This window comes from Eleutherodactylus coqui, chromosome 3, assembly GCF_035609145.1.
Source record: "Eleutherodactylus coqui strain aEleCoq1 chromosome 3, aEleCoq1.hap1, whole genome shotgun sequence".
Taxonomy (NCBI): domain Eukaryota; kingdom Metazoa; phylum Chordata; class Amphibia; order Anura; family Eleutherodactylidae; genus Eleutherodactylus; species Eleutherodactylus coqui.
This window is the reverse complement of record NC_089839.1, coordinates 289,854,717-289,874,755: the sequence shown is the minus strand read 5'-3', so window position 1 is coordinate 289,874,755 and position 20,039 is coordinate 289,854,717. Positions and strand designations below refer to the sequence as shown.

Here is a 20,039-nt window from a genome sequence, read left to right as displayed (position 1 = left end):
TAGTACTCCTAATTGGATTCTAGATGTGGTGAGTCACGAACAGTAAATCACTACGAGACCTCCTAACATACAGATTAAAGCTTTTCAGTGCATGATCAATTGTGTAGAAAATTATTTTCCTAATTATGATTATTTGTTTTTAATTATGGTACAAATATGGCGACCCTCATGGACTTCACCAACACACTAAACCTTGACTTAATAAAACATATACATGAATTAAGACACCAAGACATGGGAAACACCAATATAAGAGTGTTAACGCTCTCCCTAACCAAGTCCAGCTTGGCATGTCCTGCCTAAAAGTAGGGAGATCATCCCGATCGGGATGGCCGCAGGTCTCGAACCTAGGGGACCTAATATGTCTCTAGTTGGAAGATAGAGAAGGATATATAGTCGATGGAAATACTATCTATATATATAACAGAGCTAGGAAAAAGTGAATAAACCCCACAGTAAGTGCATCACCACTGGTACTTAGCTGCGGATGAGCAGTATATCCTAAAAACCAGAGATAATAAACAAAATCTAATATCATTTTCATGTTTCTCAACCAAAATTTGGGTAGTTTAACTATTTTGAGAAAGGAAAACATTTCAAAGTGCATTTTCTCGCTCAAATTCGTTCATTTTAAGCGATAATCGTTACGTGTAAAGGGGCCTTAGGCTTTATTTACACGTGTTTTATTGCAGTGATTTTCCCACGATAAAACACCGGCCGAAAATGGCGACCATCTGAAGCATTAGGCTGGGTTCACACTGGGTGGATTTGCCGTGGAAATTCCGTCCGTAATTTCGCCGCGGCCGCTAATCCCAGGATTAGCCAGCCATGTGGATCAGAATCAGAAATCTTGTCCACACGGGATGGCGAATCTGCTGTGGCAAAGCTGGCGCTGTGGCGCGGATTCACCGGCCGCAGCATGTTCATTTTTTTTCTTCTTCCGCTGCGGCCGCGCTCTCCTCTATGCGAACGCCATCCACAGCGGAAGATCGTGCGGCCAGGCTGCTTCAAAACCCGCAACTAAGTGCCGCAGTTTTGAAGCAGCAGATTCCCGACGGAAATCCCACGGTTTTTCGCTGCGACCAAATCACGAGATTTCCGCCCGGAATCCGCCCAGTGTGAACCCAGCATTAGATTCCAATGCATTCGTTCAGATGGGTGATTTTGAAGTACATAAAATCGGCCGTCTGGAAAAAATAGCGCAAACAGTTCCGGTTGCAGCAGTTGCTTTTATGCGTGGCTGGAAAATATAGAAATTGTCCTATATTTTAGCCGCAATTAGCCAATGGAAGCCGCCGGCAGGCAGAGGGGTAGGGAGCACGACCAGCTCTGCTAAGCTCTCGTCCAGCCCCCTACCTTTTCCGGAGAGGGGGGAGGGAGTTTAGCAGAGCTGAACTCCCCTCGGCTGTCCGTATTCTGGGCTGCGGCGTATATACACCGCAGCATGGCCACCTGAATGGGCAAGAGAGCGGGAGATGCAGCCACGACTTGCCCCTTCTTCATACAATTTTTGGCCACCATGCAGGCAGCTAAAAATTGCAGCGCCTGTGTGAATAAAGCGTTAAGGCTTACTGCATACACCGGTCTTTTCACCAATTGTGTAGAAGATTATACACATAATAATCCATCATTTGAATTGCAAATGAAGTCGAGCCTTTATTTCTAAGATGCTTGTCACAGCCTTCAGTTCATTGTTTCCTTGGTCTGATTTACTGGTAAACAGTAAACATTAACCTGACTCAGAAATAGAATATATTTGCTTTGACTGATTAATAGCTAACACTTAAATGACCTTTAATTAGTATATCCAATATATATGGAAGCATGAATACCTCCCACATCCTACAGGCAGCGGATCACTGTCATTACAGACCTCCCAGCCCTCTTATTAGGGGCAGCGGATACATCCAGCTAAGCATCTCCAGAGTGATTCATGCCACAGAGAATAGAAGATGTGTCCGGAGTTGGCCAATAATGACCCTTAATTAACTTTGCAGTTTTATCGAAAGTAAAGTCAGAGTCTACATTGAGCCGTATCGCTGAAACTTTTCATTTTTCAAGATCTTAAAAATAAAATCATTTAAACATAAAAAATCTGGGCTTACATCGGATTATACTTCCCTCTGTCTACAGGAATATTCATTTCTCACTGTGATTGCCACCGAGAACTGAAAAAGAAAAAGAGGGAGACAGTCTTAATCAAAGCCATGAAGGTCTTATGAAGTTCAATTATTTATTTGTTTAAGTAATTAATTACTTTATCAACTGATTGATTTGAATTCAGTCTTATACCTGCATTAGGCTTTATTCCCACGAGCGTATATCGGCCAGCGTTTTCACGGATGGCTGATGTATGCTATCATCTGGGTTGTAGAAGCTCGTAAACGGGCGCACAAATCTAACGTTTGTGCACCTGTTCACATGGCATGGGCCGCGGTGCTTATGCGCCGAAGTCACTATGCCGCCGCCCCTTTCCCCTACCTCCTCTTCGCAGGCTCACCACTGCTCTCCTCCTCTCTCGTTCTTTGCAATGGGAGGGGGCAGGGGTGGAGCTAAGTGCCATCCCATCCCACCTCCTCCCATTGATGGCTATAGACAAAAGGTGGGAGCTTAGCTCCGCCCATGTCCTGCCTCTTGTCTGCAGCCAGCAATGGAATGAGGCGGAATGGCGCTTAGCTCAGCCCCCGTCCTGCCCCCTCCCATTGCAAAGAACGAGCGGGGAGAAGAGCAGAGGTGAGCCTGCACAGGGGGAGAAACTCCCTCGCACCTCCGGCCGCTGCCATGGGCTCCCGTAGGAGCCCACGCAGCGGCTGACGTGTCCCGGACCAAAAGATCGTTTCAGAACATCTCAGGAATACGGCCATGTGATCTGATGCATTGGAATCCAATGCATCAGATCACAGTGTATATCAGCCGGCCGTGAAAACGAACGGCTGATATACGCTCGTGGGAAAGACCCCTTATGGTGATTATTAGTTTTCCCTATGTCATTTTGTGCATTTTACAGGAATGATTTCTATGGCTCTTTTTGGAGCATCTATCATATAACAGTTATATATTCATATATGCCAGCCGTCGTGGTATACCTTCTACTAATGTCTGATATACTTCAACTGATATTTCCCTTTATTCATCCTGCAAATATCTGCTGAGTTCTCTCAAAGAAGATGGATGCTCTTCATATTTCCTGACCCAACATTCCAGTTTGTCCCAAGGATGTTCAGTAGGGTTCAGGTCTGGACCAGTCAGGGAACATCCATATCCTCAAACTAACGTAAAAGAATTTGATCTGTGACGAAGCGCGTTGTCTTGTTGGAGGTATTGCTGACCATTCCCAGAGAATTGCCACATTGTCAGCAGTGCATTATTTTCTAAAATGTCAAGGTACACCGCCGTGTTCATGGTTCTTGTCACTACAACTAACAGACCAAGACCATGCCACATAAACCATCCCCAGACCATAACAGAACCTCCTCCATACTTAAATGTTGGCACAACACACTCCGGCAAAAGGAGTTCCCCAGGCGTCCTCTACACCCCGGTACATCCATCTGAAGTGAAGACGGAGTAGCGTTATATATCACTCCATAGAATATTCTTCCATTGCTAAATTTTCCAGTAACGACACTGGTTGCACCATTGATGACAGCAGGATACATCATCTTTAAGAGAACTTGACAGACATTTGTGGGAGGAATGTTGGAAAATACCAGCTGAAGTGTATCAGATGTTAGTAGAAATCCTATCTAACTATTATTGTGTACTGGCATCAATTGTTGAGTTTACTGAACTTAAAAAGTAACAAACAGCCCCCCCGCCAACATGTATTACCCCCTCAATGGTGTCACCAGGCATTTGGTGCTAAATGGCAGTCAAATGGGGGTGAAGGATAATTTATAGCCTCTGAGACCTCATCAAACTGCGTCCTCCAATCAGATCACGGGTCTTAGTGAACCAATATAACTTGTTGGGGAACAGCCAATCACACATACGTTTGAGTTCACCCTATATCCTCTGATGACATCATCAACTTGCATCCTCTAATCAGATTAGGTTTCTCAGTGAACCAATAAATACCAATGTAACTTGTCCCCACTGGACTGCCATTTAGCCTCAAATCCCTGATGAAGCCTCTGAGCATTGAAGTGGTGAAACATGTTGGGGAAGGGGGCCTGTTTGGTGCTTTTTAAGTTCAGTAAACGCAACAATTGCAGTTAGTACACAATAATAGATAGGATTTCTCCTTCTGTATAGACCTAGCTATCCAGGAAATGTGGAATATAGCTAACATCTGTTAGAGCAGCATGTGGAGGATACTGTAGATACTCCTCTTTTAATGTATACCAATAATGATTATACCTTTTAGTAAGGGGATACCATAAATTGGGTATATATTGCCTAAGGCAAATTGTGTATTTTCTATTATAAGCTGGTTTCCCTGGGGTCTTGTAATAAATTCTATCTCAGTTTTTGCCACTTAAATAATTCATGGTTAGCTTCTTGGAAAAGTTGAGAGAGTGGAAGTGGAAGGATCCTCTTGGTGACCAGATGACTGCTAAGGAAAGCTTAGACACAGAACCGACCAGGACCCTCTCAGTGACTGCCAGGAAAGGTGAGAGAGGTAGGGGAGGATCCTCTCGGTAGGTGACAGAAGCCACAACGAACTGACAAAGGGGCATGGTTTAGTTGAAAAGGAGGTGTGGCCTAGCTACACCAAAAATTGTGCCAAAAAATTGGTACAGTCTTTGGCATTAACTACACCACTAATAGGTGGTATAAAGTTAGACTGGAGACACTGTGATAAATCTGGAGCATTTAAAGACTGTCTAGTTTAAGTTTGCATTATCTGTTGGACAGTTTTAATAAATCTGCCCCAGTGACTGCACAATTCTCATTATATGTTGCATAGACATGCAAGCCATACAGTCACGACTGTCCGAGAGGTTTATGCTTTTTATGAAAATTAAATATCTGAATAAGATGAAAGTGAAATTGAGGAACATTACATATGAGGGATATTGGAATTTTGTGAACACATGTAGCATTCAGTTTTGCAATCACTTCACAAAAGGTCTTAAAGGGTTTATCCGAATTGTAGCATCTCAGGACAACCCCTTCCCCATGCACGAACATACGGTAACAAATAGTGATATTCGTTGACTGTAAAAAGAACAGGTTTTCAGAAAATAAAAATATTTTTGTTAAATACCTCTTTGACTAAGGAAGGGGCACATATTTTCTATTTTCTTTACTTATGGGGGCTACTTCTTCTTGTGCTCACTTCTGCATGCACAAAGAAATGTTAAGTGTACTGGTGGAAGGGAGCTGATAACTGCTCTGAGTACATATTTTGCTTGGGAAATCAGTTGTCAGGTTTCTTCAGCAATCAACGTTCTAAACTAGATAGAATCTCTCTACCCTGCTAGCAATATCTACTGTAGGGTGCGCTCACACATTGTGGAATTGGTGTGTAGTGGCCCAGAACACCATCCTGGTCGCCTACATATTTTGTCCTGTGTGGATGCACTGTGCAAAGCTTGTCCTGTCATACTCAGTGTGTGTGTTGCACAGTTGCGGCGCTTGAGAGGTTAACTTTAGTAAAATCATTGGCTGCATGTAAATGTATCAGTTTGTCATGTCATGTGCCATGAGTGAAGGTATAAATAGGAGTGATTGAGAGCGGGAAGGTTCTTCACCTTCCATTTTCTTGTCTTCAGAGAGAGTGCTAACACAGAGCCACATGGAAGCACCTTCAGCTTCCATGTAGGTGACGATGGAGGAGAAGGAGAGATATCCCGTAGTGAGTGGAGTTTGGATGTGAATGGAGTGAGTCCCAAGATCCTAAGAGTGAGAGCACCTTCCAATAATTCTGTATATAGAGACCCATCGTACAGGTACCAATTTATATTACAAGTTTTCCTATGCGGCCGTCCAACTCCAGGATCACCGTATAGAGGTACGCTACATGTCACATGCGCCTGACGTGTGGGGTGTTATAAGTAAATAGTGGCCAGAGTGTCTATGGAGTGACCCCTAACCCCCTTCCTCCTTTGGAGTGCTCCTAGTCCAGGAGCAGTACAGTACAGATAACGTGGACTGTAGGACCGGTTTCATCCTGTGTAGCCTCCCTCATCTCTTAGCTCTGTTCTGCCTTCACTTCAAAAATTTTTTTGAATAATTGTTTGCATAAGTTACTTCAAGTAAAGTTATACTGGGCCCTACCCATTCCTGGGGACACAAGTCTCTGTGTTTATTCTCTGCCGCGTAGCATACCGGCATGTGGGAATGGTGGTGTCATGAGTGATAACTACTACTACTCCCCTCATCCGTTTATTGGCATTCCCTATCCTAGGGGTGTCGAAGGTGGCTTGCGATCTTACTCTGGCCTTGGCTACGTGTCATCACTCTGAAATTGGAGCCTGGTAAGTACTGCGGTGACAAGCCAACACTTATCCCTCCCAGCTCTTCACATTAGTTAAATCTCCAGGATGTCCCTCTGGGGTGTTGCAGGTGCAGCTTTTGCGGTAGAAAAGTCGCACCAAAAACCGTGTCAAAGTCGGCACTATTGGTGCAGATTTTAAAGGGGATCCGCAGCTGACTTCACCCCTTCAGTTGAAAGAGTAAAATCTGTGGCGGATCCATGTTAAAACAGGCGTTAAAACCCACATCAAATGGTGCAGATCCGAACCAAATTCTGCAGCACAGAGTATGCTGTGGATTTTGGTGAGGATCTGCATCAAAGCACACTATACAATGCCTACTTTTGGAGAAGAATAAAAATCTCAATGGTCATTAGAATTTTCATGTGAAGCCCAACCTTTTTAACCAAGCCCTACTTCACCAGGTGGTTCCCAGTTGAAGATGGGCTGGAGCAGGCATAATGTGGCATTTACTTTAAATAGCAGTCATGTAGAATGCATGTTACTAGCTCAGTTGACTGAATAATGATCTAAGTCATATTTAGTAGCATAATTGTGGTTATAGGGGATGCAACTGAGCCTGGGGAAGAAGGGGGTCCAGCAAGGTCCACAGGTGAGCATTGCCTCATGATGTAGATCCACTTGAAAGTTAAGGCTGTTACCATGCGGCAGTTGCTGGTCCTCCCGGGGCGGTGGTGTGCGGGGTCCTGTGGTCGGGGTGCGTCCCCCCGGCTTGTTGTCCGTCTGCCTGTGAGTGCAGCTGCCCTGCACGAGCTCCCTTTTGTTGTGTTCTGTTGGGAGTTGGCTGTCTCCCTCTCTACGCCCCTGGGCGGAGGCTTTTGTTTAAAGGTTGGGCAGAGACTTGCAATCACTGCTAGTTATTGGTTTCCCTTAATGTGCTAGCTAGTCTGCCTCTGTTGGTCTCCTGCTTCTCTCATCTTGTCTGCTATACTTTGCTATTATCCGCCAGGTTCTTCCATCTGCCTCAGTTCTGCTTAGTATTGTTCGTGTTGGTTATTTTCATCTGCCTTTTCTGTTGGCATTCTACCCTTTCCATTCTGGTACGCCAGCGGCCATTTTTTGGTCCCTAGTGGGAGTAGGGACCGCCGCCCAGTTGCCCGCCTGGGGTTAGCCAGGAGTGGAGGCAAGCAGGCAGGGACAGGGGTTGTGGGTGAGATCTAGGGCCCCCGGGCTGGCGTATAAAGGGTAGTATACCGTAACATAAAGTGATGCAGAGAGCCTTTGGCTACCTGCTCTGTCTTTCACATTGACAGGCTTCTGGGTGGCTCAGGCAGTGCAGTGCCATCACTGCATCACACCCCTTATATACTTGCATGTTGTGGGAACATTGCTAGGTGAGTTTTTTTTTCATTTTCTTTTATTTGGCACAAACATATTTTTGAATGGGGCACTAATACTACCGTATATCATTGTATGAGGGCACACTGTCAGCACTATTATTGCACAGGGGCACCTTGGGAGCACTATTGTGTGTTCACAGTAAGGGTACTAATCATATATAGGGGTGCAGTAAGGGCTCTATTACTGTGTGAGGCACAAGTGGGGCACTATTACTATAAGAGGAAACAATAGGGCAGTATTGCTGTATGGGGCATGAATATTGTATGAGAGCACAATGGGGACACTATTATTGTATAGGGGCACAGTGGAGGCACTATTACTATATGAGGTACAATGAGGGTACTAATATTGTATGCGGGCAATATTACTGTAAGACAGCACTAATATTGTATGGGGGTGTAGTGGGACACTATTACTACATGGTGCACAAAAGGGACAATATTGCTGTATGGGGGTACAAATGTGGCACTGTTACTATATAGAGGCACAACGAGGACAGTAATACTTCATGGGGACACTATGATTGTTGGTGAGCACAAGTGGGGCACTATTATTACTGTATGGAGGAACCATTACTTGGTGAGGCACCAGGGAATACTATTACTGTGTGGGACACTATGGATGGAGCATTTATGTATATGAGAGAAGGGTGCTGGAAAAGCAAGGAGTCAAAAATGTCTGGGCATAACATTTTGCAGGGAAGAGTGGTGACTCCATGGTCGGATGGACAAACAAAGAACGATTTCAATCAAACGGGTATATATAAACACATACATTAGTTGTATTTCCTTTGGGGGGCATATATCTTCATAGCATAGCCACTGGGACCCACACATCCAGGTAATAAGCTGGGGATGGGGGAGCAGGTGTAAACTTTCCCATAGAAGCCTAGCTACTCTCCTGATTGTGTGCATGTCTCTGAGAGCCTAGCCCGGACCAAGGAAGCTTCTTCTGTTTAGCCCCAAGCCCCAAAAAGAATATGTGTTAATGTCTTGACCCATGTGACCTGATTCTGCATCATTTTTGCTGCTGTGACGATATTGGGGATTGTAATGCACTACAGAAATAATAAGAATGTAGCTGGGACAAGAGGGCTGTTACCACAGCGAGCTCGGAGACTTTATTAAGTGCTTCTATTTGACACTTCCCTAAATAAACAATCCATTGGCTCCAGGGCCTTACACAAGACTAGCAGCACCGCATTCACATGAACATCTCATGCTAACTAGATTTTATTTTGCTTCTTATGTATTTTTACATCTTAAAGGAAGAGACCTGAAGAGCTCGTGCATTTGAGATGCCACATCTGCAGCCGGATCATTGAGTGGCAGAAAAGAAACTAATTCAAGCACAAAACAGGCAATTACCTCTGTAATTGAAAATAAATCAGCAGCCGCTCAAGTGAATTACTGCACCGAGTATTCTGCTTCAAATGTAGAGAAATTATGTTCTATCCATCCCGCTCCCAGTGAACACGAGGGGTGGAGTGGGGAGCGCAGAACAGGTACACCTGGGTCCCTGAGTCACTCACGTTCCATCTCCATGGTACAGGAGGTATTTTATGATGAAGCTGTTTTGCAAAATGTAAAGGGCAAGTTTAACCCCATAAGGACACGGCCTATTTTGGCGTTGAGGACCCATTGATTTTTGGGGGATTTTCATCTCCACTTTTCAAAAGTCGTAACTTTTTTTTATTTTTCCGTTAGTATGGCGGTATGAGGGCTTGCTTTTTGCATGGTGAACTGTAGTTTTTATTGGTGCCATTTTTGGGTGCATAACTACATTGTAAAACCTTTATTAATTTTTTTATGATCGCGGGGAGAAAACACATCAATTCTGTCATTGTTTTTTGTGTTTTTTTTACAGTGTCAGGGCTTATTCACATGTCCGTATATTAGACGGGTTTTCACACCCAGCCGATATACAGTGTTCCTTTCTGCAAGGGGACGAGGCAGGCCTGGCCGGGAGCAGTGCACTTTCCTTTCCGTCCCCGCCCCACTGTTTACAATGGGAGGGGCGGCCTGCCTCCTCCCCCTGCAGAAAGGGACACCTTATATCGGCCGGGCGTGAAAACCCGGCCGATATACGGATGTTTAAATAAGCCCTTAACTATGCATCATAAATGACACAATACATTTTTTTCCTGCGGATTGGTACGATTACAATGATACCAAAATTCTTTTTTTTTAAGGCTTTTCCACTTTTCCGCAAAAAAACCCCCCTTTTTTTAAATGATTTGTTTTTCTAAATGCATTTAAAGTCCTATAACTTTTTCATTTTTCCATGGACGGAGCTCTTTGAGGGCTTGTTTTTTGCATAACGAGTTGTAGTTTTTATGGGTACCATTTTGGGTACATACAGCTTTTTTGATTACTTGTATAGCTTTTTTTGGGAGGCAAAATGCAAAAATTAGCATTTTGCCTCAGTTTTTTTAGGGTCTTTTTATGCTTTTTGACGCGCAGGTTAAAAAGTGTGTTCAATTTATTGTGAGAGTCGTTCTGGATACGACAATACCAAATATGTGGGATTTTAATAAAAAAAAATGTTTTTATACTTATAGGGGGGAAAAAGCACAAGGTTTTTTTACTTTATTAATTTATTTTATTTTGACACGGTTTTGATCTTTTTTTTTTTTTACACTATTTGTGTTCCTATGGGGCACTTGCACCATAGAACCTATGATCGCTATAATGAAGCATTGCAGGACTTTTGTCCTGCAATGCCTTATTGCTTGTTATAGCGATCATAGGCACTGGCAATGCAGGACGCCTGTATCTGGCGTCCTGTTGCCGTGGCAACTCGTCAGGCTCTCCGTGATTACATCGCAAAAGTCCGATGACATCACAGAGGGAGTGCGCTCTCTCTCTGAACCCTCTACATAGATCGCGGCGTGTAAGGGGTTAACAGCAGGGGTTGCTGTCCCGATGCAGCCCTGCTGTTGCGGCGGGAGTCCGGCATAAGTCACAGATGGCTCCCGCTGCCGGATAGCGCAGGATCTCTTCTAATTTTGTGCTATTCCCAGGGCGTAACTGAACGTCTTGTTGCGCTAAGTACCACCCAGCCAGGATGTACAGTTACGCCATGTGGCGGGTTAAAGGCGTTAAAGGGTAGACTAGTTTAGAAATCCATTTTTAAAATACTCTATTAGGGAATTTGTAAGGGGTTAAATACCCATGTATCTATATTAGAGATGAGCGAGCATACTCGTCCGAGCTTGATACTCGTTCGAGTATTAGGGTGTTCGAGATGCTCGTTACTCGAGACGAGTACCACTCGATGTTCGGGTCACTTTCATTTTCTTCCCTGAGAAATTTGCGCGCTTTTCTGGCCAATACAAAGACAGGGAAGGCATTACAACTTCCCCCTGCAACGTTCAAGCCCTATACCACCCCCCTGCAGTGAGTGGCTGGCGAGATCAGGTGTCACCCGAGTATTAAAATCTGCCCCTCCCGCGGCTCGCCACAGATGCCTTCTGACATAAATCAGGGAAAGTGCTGCTGCTGGTGCTGCTGCTATAGGGAGAGTGTTAGGAGTTATTGTAGGCTTCAAGAACCCCAACGGGTCTTCTTAGGCCATAGAAATCGCAGATCGCACCTATGTGCGATCTGCGATTCCTGTTCTCTTCTCTATATGCGCTCAATGGGGCCGGCGGCAGCAGCGCCGACCCCATTGAGAACATATAGAAGACAAATCATTCTTCTCTGCCACAGCTGTAACAGCTGTGGCAGAGAAGAACGATGTTTGCCCATTGAATTCAATGGAGCCGGCAATACAGCAGGTTCCACTGAAAGCAATGGGCTGCCGGCGATCGCGGGATGAATTGTCGGGAAGGGCTTAAATATATAAGCCCTTCCCTGCAATTCATCCAGAAATGTGTTACAATAAAAATATATACCGTATATACCGGCGTATAAGGTGACGGGGCGTATAAGACGACCCCCCAACTGTCACCTTATACGCCGGGAATACAGCGGAGCAAAGAATAAAATTCATTACTCACTTCTTCTGACGTTCTGCGGTGCTCCTGCAGGCTGTCGCTCCCTCCTGGTTCCCGGCAGAGCATTGCTTTCTGGATGCAGTGGTTGAAATCCCAGCCTCCAGAAAGCTACTGTGATTAGCTAACACATGCCGTCAGCCAATCACAGCCATTCAATGACATCATTGTCATTGGCTGTGATTGGCTGAAGGCACGTGTGTTTTCTGGAGGCGGGGATTTCAAGCCCTGTGTCCAGAAAGCAATGCTCTGCCGGGGACCAGGAGGGAGCGACATCCTGCAGCAGCACCGCAGAACGCCGGGGGAAGTGAGTAATGATTTTTATTCTTTGCTCTGCTGTATTCCCGGCGTATAAGGTGACAGTTGGGGGGTCGTCTTATACGCCCACAGGTCATGTTTTCAGGATATCCTATAGTAAGAGCACTTGTGGCAATGCCTGAGGCACTGACAATAATTACATCCCCTGTGTCCATGAAAAATTGAGCGTCAAAAGATTAAGATTATGCGAATAAGATGAGGATAGGGCTTGTTCTATCTTTTGATGGCAAAATGCAGGTGGCTCCATAGACTCCTATGGGAGTCTCCTATACAAGCTGGCTGGAAAAGGGAGGGAGAGGGAGTTTAACAGCGGCTAGCGCTGTTATACAATGGCGGGTGCCTTTAGTGAGGCATTTCAACACATTTACATTGTTCTGCCGAGCGAGGGATATCGGGACTGCGGCTTTAGTGCACTGCAAGACGCCACAGCCAGCCGTGTAAAAATTGCAAAAAATAGCCGCAATTTTAAGCTCTAATAGCTGCAATTTTATTAGCGCAGCTATTCGAGCGCTAAAATGACGTTCGTGTGAAGTAGACCTAAATCGAACACTTGCTACTTAATTTCCCTACAGATTAGGGCTACTTTGCATGCCCGGAAAAGACAGGACTTTTCCTATCTTTTATGGGAACACACTGGCCGCTTCCATAGTCTCCAATGGGAGCCTATGAGAGCCGTGGGAAAGTGGAAGGAGGAGGGAGTTCAGCTGCGGCTCACATTGCTAAAGTCCCTCCCCTTGCCGGCAGCTCCCATAAACTGACGCAGAGAGGGAGTTTAACGAACTAGCTCTGGTAAGCTCCTGCCCCCTCCCTTTGCCAGCAAGGGGCAGAGAGAGGGAGGGAGTTTAGCAAAGTTGAATTCTCTCCCCCGGCCAACGGTATTCCGGGCTGTGGCCATCTGAATGGGCGAGAAATCGTTTATTCGATTTTCTGCCACGATGTGGGCTGCTGAAAATTGCAGCGCCCCTGCGAAAGAGTCCTACAGCCAATCATTGGTTTTCCAGTAACAAGACACTCTGGTCAGTTTTCTGTCAGGGGACTCTTCTAATGATACGCGGATTGTCTAAAGCAGGGGGCTCCTTTATAAACATTTTGATAACACTCACACAGACTTGCAGCACTGATCCTTACCAGTCAGTTGTTCTGGAGCATCCGCAGTAATGAGCCACGGCAGCCAACCCTAATATATGCGCATGTCAAGACATCATTATTGCCTCTGCCCGCGGGTAACATCAGGGTTTCCATGCAAAATCCTAAAAACGGCACCTGAATAGAACCTATTTTGGCCAATAATGAATATTGCTGAATTGGCAGATGGACTAACGGCAGATTTTAGTTCATTTCTGGCATTTTGTTCCGGAAAGTCCATGATGCAGTGGCGTAGCTATAATGGTCGCAGGGGTTGCATTTGCCACTGGGCCCCTATGCCCTTCTTGCCACTGTAGTACTGATGACTGCCATCCGAATCCCGTGGCCTGGCTCATTCCCACACCACAACTTCTTCCAGTATCTGCATTGACATCGCATCTTCAGTGTCTCACACAACAGGACATTTGGGGTTGGAGTCAGGAACTCAGCAGTGTACGAAATTGAAGATGTGATGTAAGTGCAAAAACTGGTAGGAATTGTGGTGCAAGAATGGGCCGGACCACGGGGCGGGGGGACAGGATGCACACAATCACTTTAGGGACATTATCAGATTGTCAGGGCCCTATAAGTATGTGGGAGTGGGGTAATGGGTACAAAAGGGGCACTATGAGCAGGTGGGAGCAGTGGTCAGTATAAGAGAGTCAGGGCACAGAAGGGGCACTTTAGGAGCCCATTAGCATGCATATGTGAGCTACACCTGAGATGTTTGGGCATAGCTTACATCAGGCAGCACATGGACACAAATCCAATGCCTATGGGTAGTGGACATCTCCTGTCCAATTCTGGTCCGTGATACGGACCAGAATAGGTCATGCTGCTGTTTTTTTGTTTTTTTTTTCAAATGGACCATTGGTTCATGTGTAAAAAAAAACAAAAAACTCCAGTGTGAATGGTCTAATTGGCTATAATAGGTCTGTGTGCTGTCTGTGAAATGCCCCAATGTGAGTGGGCCCTAGATAGTCAGAGCACAGGGGCCATTGTAAATACGTGGGGACAGTGGTCACAGAGAGGGCATTATAAGTGGGGGTGTAGAGGGGACCAGTATTACCTTTTGGGAGTCACAAAGGGAAACTATAACTGTGTATAGGGAGCACTGAGAATGGGGCATCGAGGGTAACAGCAGGATGGCAAAAGTGTGAAGAGACGAGTCGTGACTGACGAAGAAGTCTTCGGTCTGGACCAGGAGAGAAAGGAGAAAAACAACTGACCTTACCAATCAGAGAGAATACCACCTGTTATCACTGGAGGTAACTGCACTGTAATCACTATCACCGTGTAGAGCTGGCATCTGACTCCTATCATGACTGCTTACTTACAGGTATACTAGAGCTGAGCCGCTATATCTAAGTCTTCCCTGTTTTATAGATACACTGTCTAAGATTATATATGTCCTTATTATTGACGGGGGGGGGGGGGGGGGGGAGGCTCTAGCAACATCCCTAATTACTATTGCTGCATCAATGGGCCTCTCAAGAGACTCAACTATCCAGCAGAAAGTTCCGGGCGGGCCCCAGCTAGAAGCCATGAAGGGCAGGATGCCCCAGCTGAAGTTTTGCACCAGGACCCACGAGCCTCTAGCTACGTCCCACCACCACATTATTTTTTACAGTACAGAATGGACGTCTCGGGGTGTCATTTTCATGACTTTAAACAGAAGCTCTGAAGGGCCCATAACAAGCTCTGAACAGACCATGTGAGAAATGTCTAGAACTTTGAGTATGAACTGTTAAATAATGCTAATTACAGTAATAACAGCTTCACAACATGATCTCGCCTTGATTTTCCTGTTCTTTGCAAAATTTAGAGTGACCTTGGACAAGTTTTCAGAACTGCAAATGACTGTCCCAAACTTGAAATGCAGTACACAATTTTGGCAGCAGATGGCAGTAAAGTAAATCATTTCTCATTACTTTTATAGTGATACAGACTAAAAAATATGATTCCATGTGTTTATCAACATATTTATAGCATATTTACACATAATACCAATGAACTGACTGCGATTATACAGGCTCTAGCTTCTCTCTATTGTGATGTGCTTGATTTTAAGCCTTATGCACATGGCTACATTACAGACCCATAATATAGTACACATTTCATTCTATGGGCCCATACAGATTTTTTGTTATGTCTCTGCTCAGATAAATCCTGTTTGGCTTTCTTATGTAATCTGGGGCGCTGTTACATCTAGCTCCCTGTAAATTTATGGGACATTTATTTGAGTAAGACAGAGAAAATGAACCAGCTCAGCAGCAGGATGCACGAACTTAACCGGAATCAATTGCAGAAGCAAGAAAAGGATCCAGCATCCATAAAATTACGGCTTTATTGGTACATATTATAATCCCAAGAGGAGGGGACATACAATGGTGCGACAGTCTCGGATTGTCGCGCCATTGTATGTCCTTCCTGCTGGGATTTTAATGTCTCAATAAAGCCATTTATTTGAGTTAGACCGGTCTCACACGGACGGATCAGATTCTGCATGCGGGCACCCGCAGTGGAATCCAGCTCTGACCGCGGCCGACAAACCTTCGTACTTTCTCTTTTCTGTATTGCGGATGACCCGATTCCTGATGTGTGTTCGCTCTCATCAGGGCTCCGCTTTTAGGTAGGGTTTCTTTGTATTAGTAGTTTAGGGTCAGTTTCCCTGTTTCCCCCATTTTCGGTTTCCTTATTTACTATTCTTTGTCATCCGTGTTTGTACCTTGAGTGTATATTTGTTCTTTAGGCCTCATGCCCATGGCGGGGTTTGGTTTCTGACTGCGAGATTCATGCAGCGGGATGCGACCATGCCCCAGCATTGACGTCTTGCTTACCTGTCCGGCGTCTTCTCTCTCCGCTCTGCGATGTGTCGGCGGGCGTACGGTGGCGCATGCACAGGGCAGAGCCAGCGTGTCAATGGTGACATTTCTTTGCGAGCCTCTGCGAGGCCCGTACAGAAATAGGACATGCCGCAATTATTAATACTGCGCAAGTTTTCATGTGGTCAAATCGCGGCTGTCAGTATAGGATTGCATAAACTAATGCAATCCTATGGCAGCATGCAACGGCGGAAATTCTGCGCGGAATTTCCGTTCATGGGCATTGGGCCTTAGGCATATAACATTTACATTTGATTTGGAGGTAACAACTGCGTCCGGCTCAGACGTAACCGCTAGATAGTGTAATTGTCATTTGGTCATACAGTACATAGCCATTACACATGCATTATATACCGACCAGCCGACATAGCTAATAATGGCAGCAGTATGTATAATGTCAACATATAGATAATCTTATGATAGTAAGGCTAATCCAATAAGGTCCAAATAAATGTATTCATTTCAATAGCAAATGTATCGCTTGTCATCCTTATTACATGGCTAATGCTGACAGGATCCAGAGTCTGGCAATTAAACACATACAACGTGACGCCGCTTCCTTATGTTTCCACTCATTTAGAACAGATTTGGCTTACATATAGCAATTTGCTGGGGCTGAACTACAGGTGCTGCCTGGTACTTGGCGCTCCAAAAGAGTTTGAGAGAGACATATGGCACCAATCATATTTGCCCCAGGCCATCAGGTGCTTTCCGTTGTCTGGCTTCATCCCCGGAGCTGAACAATGAAAATCGCAAGAACCAGTGGTTCCAGCACATGTCGGAGCCGAATTGCACCAAACCAGGTCCATGGACTATAATGGGGTCTGTCCGGCTTCTGACATTATGACCAGCGGTTTACTGGACAAACAAGAGCTGCATGCTGCACTTGCTAGGTTGTGCTGGCTGGGATCTGTTGTACTATGGTTTCTAGCAGCACAAGCCCGCAGGTGTGGCATAATTAAGCTGGCTGGGTGTGGTGATCTCCTGCTACCCAATCCCCTGGGTCTTTCTGTCAGTGTCTGTTTGGTGTCCAGAGTGAGCAGTCATGTATCCTTGTCCATTGCAGCTTGCTGTGAGTTTGTTGGTTTATGTCCATTTGTATGTTTATTTTCTGTAAGTTTTGTGTCAGTTTGTTCTGAGTTTCTTCACCATTTCTGCGCTAGGGTGTCCCTTTGGATCCCCTAGTAGATGTGTCTTGCTAGTGTAGGGACCGCAAGACAAGAGAAGCCTTGTCGTGGCTTTGCGGCTTAAGTTCATTGGCCAATGTACGAACCAATACCTCGTATTTTTATAGCTATCACATCTTCTTATGTGTACAGGTATGCAAGGTGAGTGTTTTGGTCATTTGTCAGTCCCTAAGTTGTGTCTGCCTGTCAGTCCAGTCCGCAGTATGCAGTGTTCTGTCCAGTTGGTGCTTTCGTCAGCACGTCCAGTCTGAAGTCTTAGGTTCCCTTGTTTGGGATATCTCTGTCTTCTGGGCACGTTCATGTGGGCCCGGTGCTTATTTGCCCACATGAACGTAACAGCACTATTTCATTTGAATACTTCTGATGGATCAGCACTGCAGACTCCGAACAGCACTTCCAATACAGATGTGAATGTGTCGCGGGTGGTGGTGCGGCACAGGATTCAGGATACGATGCAGCAGATGGAGTAACCAAAGTCTACAATATTTATTGATAAACACTGAAATAAAAATTAACAATAAGGCCTCCCTCCCACGGACAGATTTCCCGCAGCTATTAGGTTCTATTGAATCTAGTAGCTCAATGCTTACGGTGCAGAATTCCACAGCGGAATTCCGCACAGTAAAATCACCCGTCCTCACCCGTGGCACGCTGTATTTGCCGCGGGTGTACGCACGGACGGCTTCCATTGCAGTCAATGGAAGCCGTCCGTTCATGCTATCTTCTGCTGTAGCACAGCGGAAGATAGCGTGAAATCACCTCTATGCCTACCGCTGGCGCGTCATATGACACGGCCGGCCGCGTCATGTGACGCTGTGGGCATGTCATGTGACGTGGCCGGCGTGTCACATGACGCTGCGGCGCGTCACGCCGAAGCGTCATGCGGGACCCAGGACGCCGGATCCGCATGTAAGTATGGGGTCTCTGGCGGGTGCCGTGACAGGCTCCGTCGCGGAATTCCGCGGTGGAGCCCGTCACGGCCGTGTGCAGCCGGCCTAATAGTACAGCAATAATAGTCCTGACATTAAAGAGACAATGTCAGCATCTTTGAGCCCCATAAACTATGTTATGGGGCTCATAGGTGAAGGAACAGGGAGTCCAGCGCTATGCCCCCGTGAAGACACCCCACTCCGGCAGCTTGACCGAAATGCGCTATCTTGGCCGGGCCCTTTTACTCAGCGGCAAAACGCCCATTTGAACTGAGGCATTATAAACTAATGCGTCAGATAGGCAACGTATAACGGCCGGCCGTGAAAATGGGTCCGATATACACTCGTCTGAATGAAGCCTCAAGGTGTTATTTTGTGGTGCATTGTGGTAGTTCTTTGACAAAATCATTTGGCCACTATGGCTTTCTGATTACTTTTTATTGTGTTTGTGGCATGCAGATGACTGGAAAGCACCAATTCTGTCTTTTTTTTTTTAACAGCATGCACAGTGTGGTTTAATATGTTAACTTTATTCATTGGGTCAATACGATTATGGCGACCTCAAATTTATAAAGGTTTTTTTTTTCTTGTAACTTTTTCACACTTTCAGGCTTCATGTCCACGGCCGGGTCACATTCCGATGCGAAATCTCGCAGCAGAATCAGAATCAGACTCAGTGGAGGCCAGAGACCCTAACACCTAACTGGATCCGCAGCGAGCGTCTTAGCCTGCGTGCATGCGCAGTACAGGGCATGACGCTGTAGTTGCGCCGATGATGACGTAGATAGGCGGCGACTTCAAAATTGACATTTTGGAATCGCCGCGTTTCGGACGGCTTCCAGTGACTGCAATCGAAGCTGTCCATGCGATTTTCCGCAAAAAATAGAGCTTCCTGCGATTCTTTTCCACAAGCGAAAATCGCAGCGATAATGCGTCCATGGGCATTGGGCCTAAAAGAAAAAAAATGCTTTTTTTTTGTTTATCACTTTATTGTCAACAATGCTGTTTAAGGGGTGTTTTTTTTTTTGGAGGAGGAGGAGTTGTACCTTTTAATGGTACCATTGGTTGATCCATGTGACATTTCCATCACTTTCCGTTTCCATTTTTTGCAAAGTTCACTATTTTCGCCATGTTTTTTTTTTCATGACATGCAATCTGCTGGTTAATTAATGTACTAACTTTTTAATATAGGTCATTACGAATGCAACAATGCCACATGTGTGATTTTTGTATTTTTTTTTTTCGTTTAGAGTAAAATTAGAATTTTGACGTTTTTATTTTTACTATTTTTTTTAGCCTTTTTTTAACTTTGTATTTTTGTTCCCCTAGTGGACTTGATTATCAGCATCTTTTATCACTCATAGGCCACCGTAGCTGGCAGAGCCAAAGGCCTACTGGGGGGCATAGCAACCTATCGCAACCCCATACTCACATCACAGGGCCCCTCTGTCAGCCTTTTGCATGCAGCGGTCGCACCAGGGATCTGTGGATTTTTTCATTCCCCGGTGTTAGAGTAAGTTATCCAACAGCCAAGCACCCATTACCATCAAAAGACGGCGCTGTAGAATAAAGCCCATTATCGGCCGCCGTCCAAAGATGTATGGGTGGTCGTTAACGGGTTGTATTTACAGAGTGGATGCAGCCCAAGCAGAGGAGGTCTGCAGCTGGTAGTGTGTGCAAGGGGGCACCAGAATCAGCAAGTGCCATAGGGCCACATAAGAAGGTCTTATCATGATTGGAGTTTCCCTGTATAGAAATTAGACCCTGAAGTGCAGCATAAGACCAAGGGACAAGTTTTCCCTGGATTAGTTGCAGTAAGA

General features: G+C 45.5%; 1 long non-coding RNA gene across 1 annotated transcript in view; it reads left to right on the top strand.

Moving 5' to 3' along the window:
* LOC136621855 (uncharacterized) overlaps positions 1-9,125 on the top strand; it is a 39,257-nt gene extending 30,132 nt beyond the window's left edge. Inside the window, exon 3 of the long non-coding RNA XR_010791280.1 lies at positions 9,049-9,125. This is a non-coding gene — a long non-coding RNA (uncharacterized lncRNA). The remainder of the gene's footprint in view (positions 1-9,048) is intronic.
* The last annotated feature ends 10,914 nt before the right edge of the window (positions 9,126-20,039 follow it).